This window comes from Mixophyes fleayi, chromosome 4, assembly GCF_038048845.1.
Source record: "Mixophyes fleayi isolate aMixFle1 chromosome 4, aMixFle1.hap1, whole genome shotgun sequence".
Classification (NCBI taxonomy): Eukaryota; Metazoa; Chordata; class Amphibia; order Anura; family Limnodynastidae; genus Mixophyes; species Mixophyes fleayi.
In genome coordinates, this window is record NC_134405.1 from 129,751,121 (window position 1) to 129,768,304 (window position 17,184).

A 17,184-nucleotide genomic window follows, 5' to 3' on the forward strand; every position below is an offset into this window, starting at 1 on the left:
TCTGAAGTTGACGTTAGCCATTCTACCCTATGGGGGGAGCTTAGCAGGAAGCGAATCTTCTGATCCCTCCCCAGCAGGCTCCGTGCTCTCCCCCATCACAAATAGTGCAAGGCAATAAGACCCTGTACTACAAATGATTTACCTGGACAGGCTCCTATCAAAGCCACTGTCCCAGCTAATCAGTTTTAATAAATTGCTGCATTAATTATTTCATATAATTTCAATAAGAAACTATCATTAAGATGAGCAAAATGCGATGGGTCATAAATATATCCGTAGAGCTCCAAAATTAAACTCTGATCAGATGGAAAGGGAACTCTGATGCATTGGCACTGTAGTCCCCACATTTTACATTTACCTCCCTCTAATGCAGGCCTGTCCAACTGCGGCCCTCCAGATGTTTGTGAAACTACAAGTCCCAGCATGCCCTTCCGGCTATCAACAGGTTGTCTACTGTCAAAGCATGCTGGGGCTTGTAGTTTCACAAACATCTGGAGGGCCGCAGGTTGGATAGGCCTGCTCTAATGCAACATGGTTTTGCCAAGGTGCAAAGTTACTCCTTTTTTTGGCTTTCCTCTCCTTAATGGATAAGGCCCAATGTCTCTACAACACTTTCAAGTTTCAACCACTAACTCAATATGTAAGTGTGTGTGCAGTATTTTTTTTTATCAATTAATACATCACTAATTTTGACACCCAGCACTCTTATTTTTCTTTTTCAGAGCTTATTTATGTATTGCATCTGTGTTGAACTGACCTCCCAGATATAGAAATACAACATTTATATTGTAAAATCCATTTTGTGGGCTTTTGACTTAGTGTGGTAACTTGTACATCAGTATGGAAACAAACAAACATACACTACATTATATTTATTTGTGTAAAATGTTTTGAAATCATACTAAGTTCAGAAATATAAAACTCAGTCTTTCTCAACACATAGATACCATTATATATGTATCTGTTACTTCTGCTTTTGTATCTATCACTGTTATAACAAGAATTGTATTTGATGACCAGACTGATAGCTCTTCAGTATTGTCATGTTTACTATATGTCAATGTGTGCTGTCCTAATGAATTAATTTATCCTTGGAATAAAGCAAATCTGATCAACTCACACCGAAATCTTTGGCATCATAAGTGGGAAACAGAATGGCTGGAGCAGATGGCTACAAGAACAAATTGACTATTTTGAACAAAAAACAAAACTAGTGCACTCTGCTAGGTAGGAGAAATGTGGGGTTTTACAACCTCAACACTCCCCATGTCTTCCATCAGTGGTCAGACCTAATGTGTCCTACATTGTTAGTCTGGATCTGCCCCACTTTTATCCAGATCTACTTTTATATTTTACTTTACATTGTCTCTTTATTTTGTCCAATCTCCATCCCACCCCATTTACAACCCTATTCATTTTTCTTGACCCGTTTGCATTTTTTGCATTTTCCCTCAATTTCTCCCCACTCCTTCATCCTTACATAACCTCTTCTACCATCGTTTCCCTACCACCCACTCATTTCCTAACTGTACAAACCATTCTACCATATAAGTTCCCTGGAAGAAAATATTCATCTGACTTTCTACTTCCCCACCTCCCTCATAATCCCTGCCCTCCTCTCTCATCCTTGACACACCTATTAGTTGCGTATACCTATATTCCCTCCCCACCAATTTTTTTCACTGACCATAAACCTTGTCAGTATTGGACATATAATTGTTTCTTGTAAATAACTGCGCATGCATTAGCCTACTCATGATATCCTTTACTTGTATTTCTCAGCAGTTCATACCTGCAAGCTATGGGCACACAGGATAATGGAAGGCCTATGAGACTATCATCATCAGCTTTCTTCTCCCCTTTATTTGCAATTGATTAATATACTGAGTTGAACTATTTGTAAGACTTTGATCAAATATATAAAATCTTTCCACACACATATGAGAGGAGCACAGAGCAAGGAGCCAGTCCAGTCATGCCTCTCACCTGATGATGCACCGTTATATGTACTAGGTGTACATATAACAGTGCATCATCGAATATCTTCCCTTGCGCCCATGTGGATTGGACTGTACCGAATGCCACACACAGAGCTGTCAAGCTTGAAACAACTGGGTCCATGAATCTCATGCCAAGAAGACTACTGTTGTGCGTCCAGTTAAACTAGCGCTTCATGTAAGTAAAGCCTGCTTGTTCCATCAACGTAACCGATTAAAGAGCTCATCAACCTGCACCTGCCAGCTTGTGTGTTTGTGGTTCATTTTCTAAAGAGCTGTGCCTTTTAAAACTCTCTGGATCATGAGTTAATACTACCTGTGTTTCCATCAGCTCCCTGTCCTCTTCAGAATCCAATGCAAACTCCTTATTGTCACCTTCAAAACCCTCAGTCACTCCTATTTTCCCTAAATAGCCAGTCTCATTTCCACACACACTCCCTCTCGCTCACTCCACTCTGCTAATGAGCGCTGCCTCACCTCCTCACAGATTACCTCTTCATACTCCTGCCTTCCCACTTCCTGTCTGACTTTGTGGTTTGTATTTATATGATTGTATTTAGATAATTTTGGCACTTTTATACTTATGTTATTTTGTCATTTTATTGTATGTTCTAACCCCTTATATACAGTGCTGCGGAACCCTTGTGGTGCCTTATAAGTGAAAGATAATAATAATAATAACATTCTGTGTTTGCAGCAGGTCCATATGACATATAGACAATACATGGATGATGATGTTTAAGCAGTACTCAAATACAGTCAGTTAAAGCAACTGCTGAATATGTGCTTAAGTCCATGTCCACTTAAAGGAAAGTATCTCTCCCATATCTTCCTGAAATCAATAAAAGTGCTGGTGCTAAAGAAAGCAATGACCCGAATTTAAACCTTCTAAATGGAACTGCTTTCATGAACTGCAGTGGGACACTCAGAAACAAAACCCTTATACACTTTTGTCTTCACTGAACAATTCCAAGACAATAAGGTTTGGTGGGTTTATAATAATGGGTCAGGTAGGAATCTCACTTTCCCTATTCCGGAGCTATTCAGCAACTTGCCGGCAATGTGCACAGCGCGATGTCCGCAAGCAACATTGCCGGCAATTGCATCTCTCCCTCAAAGTATCAAGTTATTGGATAATTTGTTACATTTATTTAAGGTATCTTTTTGTTGTAACTACTTTTATAATTTGCAGTTTTTCTCAGTTACATCTTCCCTTAAAAATTAGATTTTCTCAGATATACTCATAACACATTACATTACTAATTTCATTATTGCCATTATGGTTCACTGACCATCTGTTTTATGATGATCCAATTATAATGACCACATCATTGTAGATGTGATTGTGTAAATGTATTTAATTACATTTCTCACAGCTCTAATATTAGCAGCATTTAGTTCTCAAATATTATAGCGTGTGAAATGAAATAATCCTATTGCTATTCACTGAGCATTTAGACTCTAAAATTCTGAACATGCTGCATCACCACAAATATAGTTTAGCACAATTGTTTACAATGTTGTCTGTACCACTGCCAGCATCTGACCATTGCCCAACTAACCTTGCTCCTAGATCTTGCCTGTCATTAACCTTGGCATGCTTTGCCAGGTAACTCAGAGTTACTGTTTTATCACTGTTTCTAAATTGTGCCTTCTGCTCCCCTATGACGTCCTGAAGTGGCAGATGAACAAAGTACAGTAAGGGCGTGCCAACACAAATGTGTCCGATTCAATTTCTGGGTCTCTCTAAAGTACATCATTTTTAGCCATATCATTTGCACATCATTGCAGGGCAGATGTGATGACTGTCACGCAATGTTTTTGTTTTGAAAAAATGAAGGTCCACAAGGTAAAAACGACATATAACCCGAGCCTAATAATAAAAGAATTCCAAGCATATTACTCATCGCTGTATAACCTTAGTTCCGCCGCCCCCTGACTTAGAGGAAATAATACATGCCTAGTTACACTCCTGCCATCTCCCACAACTTTCTGAAACAGAGATTCAATTTCTTAGCTCGGACATAACAGAGGAAGAAACCAATATAGTTTTACATAGCATGAAAGTGACTTCTGCCCCGGGCCCGGATGGCTTTCTAGCCAAGTATTACAAAAAAATTGCAGATGTCCTTAGCCCTAAGCTTACCATATGGTTTAACTCTATCCTTGACAGAACCCCCTTTGACCCGGTGACAACCTGAGCCTGCATCACGGTAATTACAAAAGAGGGCAAAGATCATTACCTCTGTAGTAGTTACCGCCCCATCTTGCTACTAAACGTTGATCTTAAGATATATGCTAAAATCCTCACAAATAGGGTAAACTCAGTGCTTCCTAGATCAGTACACCCAGACCAAGTCGGATTCATTCCGGGCCGACAGGCTGCAGATAATACCAGGCGGACCATAGACCTCATTCAACACATTATAGATAATGTGTAACCCTCTCTCCTCTTATCACTAGGTGTCGAAAAGGCGTTTGACCACATTGGCTGGCCCTCCATGATGCAGGGCTTAACTGCTCACAGATTCCAAGATCGCTTCCTCAAAGGGGTATCAGCCTTGTATTACAACCCAACTGCCTCTGTTCAGTTAAATGGTTGTTCCAGGGGCGGACCTAGACTTTATGTTTAGGGGGGGCTATTTTGCATAATCACGCCCCTCCTTTACTCTGATTGGCTGGCCTGCGTTAAACCCTGCCTTTCGCCCGCGATTGGCCCCGCCCCCTCCAGTTTTGAGCTTCGGCTGGGACCACTCTGATTGGCTGGCCCACATTTAGCCCTGCCTCTCCCGTTTTGCTCGGCGGCTGGGACCTAGCTTTTTGCTGCTAGGGGGGGCGAATGCCCCGATTGCCCCCCCCCCTGGATCCGCCACTGGGTTGTTCCTCCCCATCTTTATCCGAAACAGGACCCGACAGGGGTGCCCCCTTTTCCCACTTCTGTTTGCATTGGTTATAGAACCCCTGGCTATGAAAATACGCTTGAATCCTAATATCACCGGGATAGAGTTGCCCTCTAACACTCACAAGATAGCTCTCTATGCAGACGATATTCTCCTTACACTCACTAGCCCTTCAACTATGCTCCCCAATCTATTTCAAGAATTTGACATTTTCTCTGCAATATCAAATTTCAAAATAAACACAGCCAAAACAGATATCCTAGATTTCATATTCCTAAGTTGAAGCAACGCCTAGAATTGAATTTCCCTTTTCACTGGAACTCCGACCACATAAGATATCTGGGTATAGCACTCACCAGAAAGGTGGAAAGTGTCTATCAAGTTAACTACCGCCCGCTTATAGCTTGTATAAAAAAAGACCTAGCGTCATGGGGTAAACTTATGATGTCCTGGGTGGGACGGATCACGTCAGTGAAAATGAATTTGCTACCAAGGCTACTATACCTCGTTCACAACCTCCCTATTAGAGTCCCCCCCCCCAACTTTTAAAGTGTTACAAACCTCTATAATGTGATTCATATGGTCAAATAAGAGACCTTGGATATCTGCCCACATTTTGCAACGCCATTCCACGGCAGGTGGTCTCGGCATCCCCAATCTATGCAACTACTATTACGCTGCATGGTTGGCCCAGTGTATACAATGGCACTCCCCTCCTGGAACCAGGGTATGGGTGGACATAGAGTTGGATTTACTGAGTGGCTCACCGGTTTGCTCTGGCCTTTGGCTCCCAACCACACAGTGTTCAACCTCTGCCCGAACCCACCCTGTTATGGCCCTCTCGCTCTCAATTTGGTCCCGATGTAATAGATCAGCATCTCTTTGTCCCACTCCATCGATTTTGATACCTCTATGATCCAATCCTGCTTTCACACCCGGACTATCGTGCTCCATGTATACAAAATGGGCGGGTGAGGGCAAACTTCTGTTACTCAATCATATTACCAAGACTACAATATTCCCGCAATTCTCGAATTTAGCGGACCAGTGTGGATTTGTGTTGGGACAGTTCCATCAATACCTGCAGGTTAGGCATTGCCATCAAACGGTACTATGTTCCTTCTAGATTACAAGCTATATATCCACAGACAAGTGCTGCCTGCTGGAGAAATTGTGGTCAAACAGGAACCTTTATTCATATTTGGTGGGACTGTCCCAGAATACACCCATACTGGACAGCAGTCCTCGCGCTAGCTCCTATAACCTCTGACCCTAAGCATGCTCTGCTACCACTGCCTCTCCCAGACCTCACTAATTCTGATCACAAAATCCTCCGACATATCATTAGCGCGGCTACATGCCAAATAGCTGCCTCCTGGAAAAGCCCCACATCACCAACACTTCCAATGGTCTGTGGTCGGGTCTGGCATACCGCTGATGGAACACATCACCAGTATACTGAGGGGCTCCTCCGTGTTATTCTATAAAATCTGGTCCCTATGGGCTTTATATCATAACCAACCTTTACTTCAATTCTAGTAGAAGGGACAAAACGAATTACAATAAAAGGTGAGACAGCACAGTACAGTAAACAGTAAGCACAGTAACTCTGTAAGCTCAATGCACAGCTAGTGAGGGCGGGAAACGGGAGGGAGGATCGGCAAACAACGGAGCCCAAAAAGGAGGGCGCGGAAGACAGGGAGACCCCCACAGGGGACGGGGGGAGGAGGGTCCTCGAGGAGGAGGGCAAAGTAGCTGGAGAGCAGAGTTAGAAGTGGTGGAAACAGGAGAAGAGATGGCCCTGCTCTAAAGTATTAAAAATGACATCTTTGTAGCACCACATAGATGCACAGTTAACTTCCAATTGCAAAATCAATGTGAGAGAGTGTTTTGCACAATGTTATGTCTAAATATGTATACTATGCTGCTGATGTACCTCTCAAGATCTAATGCTTCTTCAGTGTAAGATGTTTCTAATAAAAAAGTATTTTTTAAAAAAAAATACAGGTATGCCTGCACAGAACATTCGTATACAAGAAAGAGAATCTCTAAAGATGGATAGTATGTCCACTATGCATTAAGAACATCCTGATTTATGTATTTAATGGAAAAAAAATGAAAGTATTTAAAAAAAACAAAAAAAAACAATTTTGTTAATGATTACAGTATTATGAGTTGGTAATTTCTTTTGTAATTTTTATTTGCATGCATTCTGATGAAACTTATTATTATTAACTCCTGCAGTCTGTTCCTTTTGTTAACAAACAACAAGTACTGTTTGGGCAGAGGTTACTTATACCAAGATTCAAATGAAAATACTGTATATCTTGATATCCACTTGGACGTGAATATGGGTGCACGTACACTCAAGTTCTGCGCATGTTTTAAAAACGCAATATAGCTCAGGTTGCGTTCGAAGATGAATCAGGCCCATAGTATTCTATAAAAAATGGGCCTGCTATAGGCGAAGACACCATGACAGGGTTCTATCATCATCATCACCATTTATTTATAAAGCGCCACTAATTCCGCAGCGCTGTACAGAGAACTCACTCACATCAGTCCCTGCCCCATTGGAGCTTACAGTCTAAATTTCCTAACATACACACACACAGACAAAGAAACAGAGCGAGAGACTAGGGTCAAATTGATAGCAGCCAATTAACCTACCAGTATGTTTTTGGAGTGTGGGAGGAAACCGGAGCACCCGGAGGAAACCCACGCAAACACGGGGAGAACATACAAACTCCTCACTGATAAGGCCATGGTTGGGAATTGAACTCATGACCCCAGTGCTGTAAGGTAGAAGTGCTAACCACTACACCACCGTGCTGCCCTGTGCTGTTCTGGGGGTCTAATTAACTGATGTAGTGGCCAAAGTGGACATTTAGAAGTGGTGGAATGAAAATTTGAAGTAAATATCCGGGGGCTGTGGGATTTTGGTAGTATGAGATATTAGATGCTTTTTAACAATATATAGTATAATATAAATCATATTACATGATACAAGACTAATTGCCCTGTGTCCAACTACTTCTCCCCTGTGTCGCTCATCGTTTTTCTCATGTCTCCTGTGCTACTTCACCTTTCCCTTATGTCTCCTCTTTTACTATATCACTTGTATACTTACATTTTCCCTCACATTTCTTGTGTCCCTTCAACTTTCCGTAGTCTCTCTTTTTGTTTTCTTCCCTATTTGGGAAATGCATAGTTACCATTCACCTTCTGGAAAGCTGAGCAACTAACCATAACCAGCTCCAACATTTAATCAGTAGCAGTCACACTTAATTACTAGGCCTATTTCTACTAACTAGAACATTATTAACACCCCTGTTACATTAATAAATAATAACACACACACTACATCAATACCCTCATATTACCCGCACATTACAGCAATATCTTCGTCCACAATATAGCAAGCCTGCCAGCAACTCTCCGCATTACAGCAATTGTCTATATCACCCCCACAAACTACAGCAATACCACCACCTTCTTGTTAGACACTACCCCAATATCACCCCTCTGGCTGCATTGCACTAACACTAACCCTTTGCCCACACTGTACCAATACCACCCCTCTCCCCAGAGAAAGTGCATACCACCTCAGCTTTAGTTGTTTGGGCTTTCATGTGGAATGACAAAAGTGGCAGCCGATTGCTATTTTGTTTGTGTTTTAATGTACAGAGATGTTGAAAGACAGTTTCTTCATTTATCTGAAATTATCAAATTAGAAATTACAATAGAATATTACTTGGTACCACACATCGTGCACACTGTGGGCCTGGTTCATTAAGACACGCAATATGAATGTAAATTGTGCTTTTCTTTTTTATCAATGCACGGAAATTGGGCAAACACACGTCCGTATTCAACTAGGAGCGGATATGAAGATATGTCTGTTGTTAAATACAAGTCTAGGGGGTAAATGTATCAAGCTGAGAGTTTTCCAGCGGGTTTGAAAAACCAATCAGATTCTAGCTGTCCTTTACTTAGTGCATTCTACAAAATGTCAGCTAGAATCTGTTTGGTTGCTATAGGCAACATCTCCACTTTTCAAACCCGACGGAAAACTCTCAGATTGATACATTTACCCCTAGGTGTGCTCTGCTCTAACAGACAAAACAATGCAGGATACATCCATGACATTTGTGGAACATAAAGTCCCAAAAGATCGCAGAGAATAAAGAAAGAAATTTAGTTAATGTCACCTGTTAATTATATATGGCCTGATTCATTAAGGATCTTAAATGAAGAGGATTCTTATTTCAGTCTCCTGGACAAAACCATGTTACATTGCAAGGGGTGCAAATGAGTGTTCTGTTTTGCACATAAGTTAAATACTGATTGTTTTTTCATGTAGCACACAAATATTAACTTTAAATTTCAGTGTACAAATAAGCTATCAAGTATTTGTGTGCTACATGAAAAAAACAGTCAGTATTTAACTTATGTGCAAAAAAAAAAAAAAATATGCACCCCTTGCAATGTAACATGGTTTTGTCCAGGAGACTGAAATAAGAATCCTCTTCATTTAAGATCCTTAATGAATCAGGCCCATAGTCATTAATGACAAAATATTAAACATTTTTTTTCTCCATAAAATACATTTATTAGGATGTTATGAATGCCTACAGTATATAAAATGCATTTTTACAGTTTCTCCTGATTCTTGTTCTATCATGCATATGTGACCACTGAAATTTAAAGTTGATAATTGTGTGCTACATGAAAAAACAGTCAGTATTTAACTTATGTGCAAAACAGAATACTAATTTGCACCCCTTGCATTGTACCATGGTTTTGTCCAGGAGACTGAAATAAGAAGTTTCTCAATTTAAGATCCTTAATGAATCAGGCCCTTAATGTGCTCAATCCTGCCTTCTACTTAAGAACATTCTGCTCTTACCCCGCTCTTTCTCTTCCCCCTCCCCCACTTGTTTTAACATAAATATGTAAAATGGCTTGTTCCTTCATTTATATTTGCAAACATGGCTTTTGGTCTATATATAACAATATTGATGTTACCACCACTATCGTAAATAAAGAATATATGAATGGTTATAAAATAACATGTGTAGGATACTCCTTGCCCTATGCTTTTATACATGTTGAATGTATGCTTATAAGTGATTTACACAAAATTGTTCAAAGAGGTCATATTTAAGCAATGAGACATTCAACGTGCCTTTCCCAGTGAATGATTAAGTACTTTAGGGGGGGGGAGAGAGAGGACATTTATACCTAATAATTTGGAACAAACTTAACAAAATAATAAAAAAAACAAATACCGTATTTCCCCATGTATAAGACGCACCTTTTTCCCCAAAATTTTGGGTCTAAAACCTGGGTGCGTCTTATACAGGGATGCAGGGGGGGAGCGTTACAGGGGCAACGGGGAGGATCAAGGGGGAGCGGGGCAGCGTTACAGGGGCAGCGGGGGGGATCGAGGGGGAGCGGGGCAGTGTTACAGGGGAAGCGGGGGGGATCGATGGGGAGTGGGGCAGCGTTACAGGAGCAGCAGGGGGGAATCCAGGAGGCGGGGGACAGGCAGAGTGTCAGCGGGGATCCAGGAGGCGGGGGACAGGCAGTGTGACAGCGGGGATCCAGGAGGCGGGTATCAGGCAGAGTTTCGGGGCCAAAATTAAGGTGCGTCTTATGCAAGGGAGCGCCTTATACATGGGGAAATACGGTAAATACATTTTTAATCCCCCCAGAAATTAAGACATGCAGATTCTGAGGACAGGAGAATCCATTGAATGGGTGTATGACAATGTAGTTAATTGTACACCCAGATTAAGACTAATAAATATATAGTATGTTATTAAGTAAGTGACACATTTTATCCCAGTTTGTGTTTTGAATTATTATGTAAGTATGAAATATAGAATTCTTGTATCTTAACATATGTATTACCATATATTGATTTATCACTTCTGCTATTATATCTCTGTCCATGTTATAAAGAGGATTGTGCATGGGGATCGGGTTGTATTGGGGTTATTTAGAGTTGCCCCATTTACATACGCATAAAATAAGCATCTATGCATTTATGTTTGTACATCTCTGTTTTCAGTAAGACACATCTTAAGAAAAGTGCAACCTTAAACCTTGTGTATAAATGTGTTTGGAGAAAATATACAGAACTCATCATCTACTCAAATGCTGCATCTGTGAAGTGCAGAATTTGAGCCTGGTAAGGAACATATTAGTAGAAAATAAGATGTACCTGGAAGAGGCGCTCTTACTCTACTGCACTTGCATGATCTGCCTTTACATTTGCAAGGGGCCACAAGTGTCAGATACAGGCAGCCCAAAATACCGGCACATGTTGTATGCGTGTGCAGTACAAGAAATTACGCAGCATGCATCTTTTATATGTCAATGTGTGCTCACCCAAATTCATTTATTTAACCATGGATTAAAGCAAATTCTGATCAACACCCAAACTTTCCTCCCCTGTGATATATCCGAGACAGTATGGTGTACTTACTTGCAATTTGCATTTGGACATGAATCAGACCCTGTGTGTATAAACTGTAAAACAGTGCAGAATCAATATTCAGGACATATTTTCCTTATTGATACTGATGTAAAGTATATCCACATTAGACCCAAGAGAATAGCCCATATGCACATGGCCTCAGTGGCAGTACCACACAATATATAATGCTTTCCTTCAAGTTAGCCCTCCTTTTCAGCATTACTAATAATACAAACAGAGAAAGGCAAGTTATCATGGGTGTGTCTCTGGTTGCATGTACATGTGACCACTGAGCAAAGTACAGACGTGACGTGTTATTGTACCTTTGTTGCTTGCCAAAAGGCAGTGACTTTTACACACTGTGGAATTCTGTGTACACCTCACACTTCATCACTGTGTGTACAGGGTTATATTTGTATTTATACAGTACGTCTATGATTCTTATTAAATGTCTGAGCAAATGACTGTATGAAAGATTTTATGTAGTTATTCAACATTTTAGTTTGAGCACATTTAGAATTATAACTGACATATGTATAACGTTAACCGAACAATTTAACTTGTCATTTATGTAGGATTAGAATTGAGTATCGATGTACCTTCCTATAGCCTCCATGTATTATTTGCCGATATACTGCAGTAAAATGCCAAAGTGTATAGCACTAATTAAAGTTATTAATTGTAGCGGCTTATATTTCCCATGTTTTAATATTTTATATTGCTATGATTCCAATCGTCCAAAGAGCTATGGTGCAAACATCTATAAATACTAACATTAAGTCATATTTCTCTTTGAGGCTCTCAGGATTGATTGTAATTTTATAACCAGACTGAGGTCAATGTAAAAAGACATCTGTTCATTTGCACATGTGTGATAGTTTATATTTATTCTGCTAACCCCCAGTGACTTGAAATCATCATATAGCACCAGCATGTAAGTTATCACCAGAATGGCTGCAGAACTTCAGTAGTCTTCTAACTTATTGTTAGCATTTATATTAGTGTGCAGTGACAGTTCCACAGTAACTGGAAGGTACAGAAATATTAAATAAACAGAGTTCCAGAATTGGGACATTCCTTGCTGGGGGAATGAGTGCACAGCCATTTCTATCCTGCAAAAGGATTTGATTTTTTTTTAAAGTACATTTTGCCCAATGTACAAAAAAAGCTTAAAACACAAAAATGCCATATGTAATAACGGCAGTCGTAATGTCTCCTAACTTTCATCATTATTTTAAGCTATAAATGGAAAAGTTTTATTTAATTTAATGAAAAATGTTGTTCTAAATCAGCAAGAGGTCTGACCTTGATGAGACATGTACACTTTTGAACAAGGCACCTTTTTGGATTTTTTTTCATCTCTTCCCAAACCCTGGTGCACTTCTCGCCGGCAAAGGCAGCGCCAGAGTGGAGAGTAGGATTGCACCTTGATGTACCCTACTGTGCTTTGCAACAGAGGTCCATTTTGTCTTAGCTGAAGGCCACTCTCCGTCTACAACATATTGACTACCATCATTTTCTTTTCCCAGAAATGGAACAAGTGCTGGAAAGTAGTTGTTCAACAATTATTACTAACTAGGGTCTGAAGTCAAATAATATGTATTTTAAAATAACTACTTTATGGGTTCCTTTAATGATTGGTAAAATGGGTTCACAATTTTGTACTACACACAGTTCGGGGGGGAAACCAAATTCCATCCTCCTGCAGGCAGTCAGTTAAATTTCTCCACACGATCCCTAGACGCTCAATCACTTCATAGTGCTCCCAAAGTGCAAGTTACAAACTGATTTATCTAGTCAACGTTGACCTCAAATAATATGCCAAAATATTCACTAATCACCTTAAGCTCCTCTTGCCAGAAGCTTAATATAATTTTTACAATAACATATATAGACAATCAATACATATAAACAGTTACAGTGCACATAAAAATAAGTTAATTATAGATCACACAATACTAATGACTTTCCAATCTACCACGGCTCTGACTTCAGTATATGTATGTGTGCGAGTATAATATATATATATATATCTATATACACACACATATTATATATATATATATATATATATATATATATATATATGTGTGTGTGTGTGTGTGTGTGTGTATATATTATATATAGTATATATAATATATACACACATATATACACACAATATATGTAGAGAGAGCAGCTTAGTATATTAGTTCAGAGTTAAATAGTAAACTAGTTTAGAGTTTAGTAACTTAGTTGTAGACCCTGGTAGTGCTGACTGATGATGTCCAGTATCCAGTGGTATGGGCTGTGGCCATAGTAACAGAAAAACTATGAGTTACTGTTCTGTCTAGGTGTGTGCAAGTGTCAGTGTGTAGGACCTTTGTATGAAGTAGTCATACCTGAACTGGTTTTTCAACATTTGTGTAGAACAAAGACGTGATTGGGGAAAGGAAGAGGTGTGATTTGCAAATGTAGGTAAAGATTCTTTAACACACATGTACTCATGTACCTTCAGAATCCTTTACACTTCTTGGCTTATAGGGATAGGACATTGTCCACTGCCAAAGATGTTCTTCTGGCCACCCTAGGGATGGCTGTATAGACAATATAGGACACATCCCAGCAATGTGAAACATTCTTGTTGTTCTTTTTAAAAGGAAAATGATAAAATCATCATTCTTTCATTGGCTGTGGCTCTTCCTTTGGAACTTCATCAAACATTCTGTCTATCGCAAGAGATCCAGAATGGTTCCAAAAATATTTACAACGTGACATCTTTTAGTTTATGTCTGTAAGAGATTATTCTTCCCCACAATACGCATATTAAATGCTTCAATCAATGCCTCAAGTTTACAGATCACACAACACATCTTTTATAGTATTTTGCTACAAATATGTCATGCTAGTACTATATCCCTTTACTGCATGTCATATTGTTATAAACTAAACCTAAAATACTGTTTATTTTAATATATCCTGTATGTTTGAGATAACAATTGATCTTTGGGCAGGTATCTTTAGAAGGTCTCATGTTTATTCAAGAGTTCCACATCCTCTAAATTGAACATAGATAAATAAGTGGTTCCATGTTCTTTATTTAAAAAAACAAAACAAAAAAAAAACCTTTTCTGACTGGCCTCTAAGGGCCCAGCTTGTTGCTGGTGGATACTTTGCCTCTACTGACTGACTCAAAGAGGTCGTTGTCCACTCTGTCAGAGCCGTTAACTGGTCTGAGAAAGAGGATGCAGACATCAAATTTAGGCAGACCTGATAGAATTTGTCTCTAAACATATAATTGTCACAAGAAAATCACTCTTCTTGACAGTTTGTGATGATGTTCTATGTTCATTCTTCCTCAGCCCTGAGGAAGTACTGCAAAAATAAAAGAGTAATAGAGTAACATACCGGAGGTTAACAGAACTCTCTTATACCGCAATCATACTGCCACTCCGGCAATATCCCGGGTATACAAACCCAGGATATTGCCAGGGCGGCAGAGGCTCTTACCCGTCAAATTCCCGAATAGACCCTGTTCATACTGAACACGAGTCTACCGTGTTCAGTATGGCAACATCACAAGAGGAGCTCTGATTGGTTCCTCTTGTGATGTTTTTTTTTTTTTTTAAACTTTAACATTATGTCTGGTGAGACCCAGGTTGTAAAACCCAGGTCTCAGCATTCATAGTGCGGACAAGCCGGGTTAGACCCGGGAATTACCCCACCAAGAGTCCCGGGTCTAATTCCAGAGTCAGCCGACCTGGGAATTAGACCTGGAGTCATTCATACGGAAATGTTCTAGGTAAAATAATAATTAGAGCCATATGAGACTTCCATAAAGGGTTGCTGAAATAGCACACACAACAGTGTCAAAACATATAGGTAACACCTGGTGAGCAGGCTCACCAGCTTATTTGAATCTGCCTCTGTGACATCATAGGGCACAGTTGATAAAAACAGATTTACTGCAAATGTGCAGCCTACGCGACGGGGACCACAACTTGCAACACATGATGGCAGATGGCATCTAGCTTGGCCCCACTGTGTAGATATTTGGTAGCAATTCTTATTAGTTCATTCACCAGGCTTCAGCACGAGGACCGAGGCGGAGCCTGTGTCAGGGAGGACCTGGAGGGCTGAGAATGAAATGGTCATCTCTGCAAAGTACAAGAAAAACCTTAAGGAGTGGGGATTTATCTGTGTAAGACTGGATTTCCTGTCATTTGGATAGCAGAGGGGATTAAGCCTTCAATGTACCACTGAAACCATATGTCCATGAAAATTCATCAACCTAAGTTAACAGTAATGCACAACAAGACTTGTGGCCATTATCATTATCAGGACCAACTCACAAATGGAACATTCTGGCACATGGAAAGCATTATACATCACAGAGTCACCTTAAGATGTCCATTAATACAATGCAGAATGCTCTTCCTGATGTCCAGTAAGGCTTGATACATACTACAGTGTTTTCAACAAATTATCGGGCCAATCAAATCATAAATGACTGTTCAGACTGATATTGCATTAGTGTGTACTCTGCAACGATGAATGATTATTGTTCCAAAGCACATTGTATTGTTACTTTTGATTTTTAAACCAGACTAAAAATGTCATTCAACGTGAACCCAGCCTAATACAATGCAGAGTCTACCTCTAACATTAGGACAGGACATTGATGAAAAGCAAGTAGAACAGCCAAATACATCACTGCCTGCTTTACCTACAATGCACTCCAGCAGCAGGCCAGTGTTCACTGAAGTTTAGTGAATAAGGATGGGATAGTGCTGTAACTAGTTGCCAACAGCCAAAAAGATGGTTTGATGTGCACTGAATAACTGGTACCGCGTGGTGAAGAGGAAGTACAATTGCCCCTGTTTTCCTCCATCACTAGCTATCTGGTTACAAAATTATTTTTAACTAGACATCTTAGTTTATGGGGCATATTCAATTCTCTGCAGTTTCCGCCGCGGAAAAACTATTACCGGTATTACGGTAATAGTAAGCTGGATTTCAGCTCGTAGTTCCCTGAGCCGCGAGCTGAAATCCAGCGAGAAAAGTACCGTAATACCGGTATTTACGCGCACTATTACCGTAATAACGGTAATTCTGCGCGGACCGCTGGATTTTCGGCAATCCCCTATATGTCTGAAAAGGGGAGATTGAAGAATTTAATGTGCAGCATTGTGGGAAAGATCAAACAGTGCCTCATTTTCACATCTTTTATAGTATTTTACTACAAATACGCCAAATGTCATGCTACTACTGTATTCCTTTACTGTGTAAGTCACATTGTTATAAAATAAACACAAAATACAATGTTTTTATTTTACTAATTTCTTATGTTCAAAAACGTGTATATTTGAGATAGAAAATACCTGGCCAAAGAAAAATGGCTATTTCTGTGCACTAAATTACAGTGAGTGTCTGTGAGTTAGGAATTCAGGATCACTACGCCACAAACCTTTTAAGAAGAAGTGCAGCAGATCTGTGCAGTTTGCAGTAACATTTTTTTTTTAAAAAAAAAACATTTGTGTGTCTATTTTACCAAGAATAACATTTTGACATTGTTTCACACTACCCAAGTCACTTTATCAAAGTTTTTCTGGGAGGAGAAAATGTGGCATTATTTTGGTCCCACACTGGAACAAATATCTTTATAATTTATGAGCAATATATGAAACAAATCAGGCAAAAAAACAAGTCACTTACTATTATTCCTCATTTAGGTGGCCTCATTTAAACTGCCAAAATATATCCAATTTTATTCTGTGAGTTTTAACATTTATAGGGATACCAAATACATAGTATTATATATATT